The sequence below is a fragment of the Bison bison genome, unplaced genomic scaffold (genome assembly GCF_000754665.1).
Source record: "Bison bison bison isolate TAMUID 2011002044 unplaced genomic scaffold, Bison_UMD1.0 scf7180017864214, whole genome shotgun sequence".
In the NCBI taxonomy this organism is placed as follows: Eukaryota; Metazoa; Chordata; class Mammalia; order Artiodactyla; family Bovidae; genus Bison; species Bison bison.
Genome location: NW_011494786.1, coordinates 714333 through 714839, shown reverse-complemented (window position 1 = coordinate 714839; position 507 = coordinate 714333). Strand labels below are relative to the sequence as shown.

Sequence of the window (507 nt, the reverse complement as noted above, 5' to 3'; positions counted from 1 at the left end):
CCTATATATAGAAAACTATAAAACACTGGTGAAAGAAATCAAAAAGGACACTAAAAGATGGAGAAATATACCATGTTCATGGATTGGAAGAATCAATATAGTGAAAATGAGTATACTACCCAAACAATGTATAGATTCAATGCAATCCCTATCAAGCTACCAAGGGTATTCTTCACAGAGCTAGAACAAATAATTTCACAATTTGTATGGAAATACAAAAAACCTTGAATAGCCAAAGCTATCTTGAGAAAGAAGAATGGAACTGGAGGAATCAACCTACCTGACTTCAGGCTCTACTACAAAGCCACAGTCATCAAGACAGTATGGTACAGGCAAAAGTGATGCTGATGTATAGAACAGTCTTTTGGACTCTGTGGGAGAGGGAGACGGTGGGATCATTTGGGAGAATGGCATTGAAACATGTATAATATCATATATGGAACGAGTCGCCAGTCCAGGTTCAATGCACGATACTGGATGCTTGGGGCTGGTGCACTGGGACGACCC

The 507-nt window shown here is 39.6% G+C and overlaps 1 protein-coding gene across 1 annotated transcript in view; it reads right to left on the bottom strand.

Annotated features, from left to right (window-relative positions):
• The window catches only part of LOC104992408 (butyrophilin-like protein 2), a gene marked incomplete at its 3' end in the record, with an annotated part of 21786 nt that overhangs the window by 19018 nt on the left and 2261 nt on the right, over positions 1–507 (bottom strand).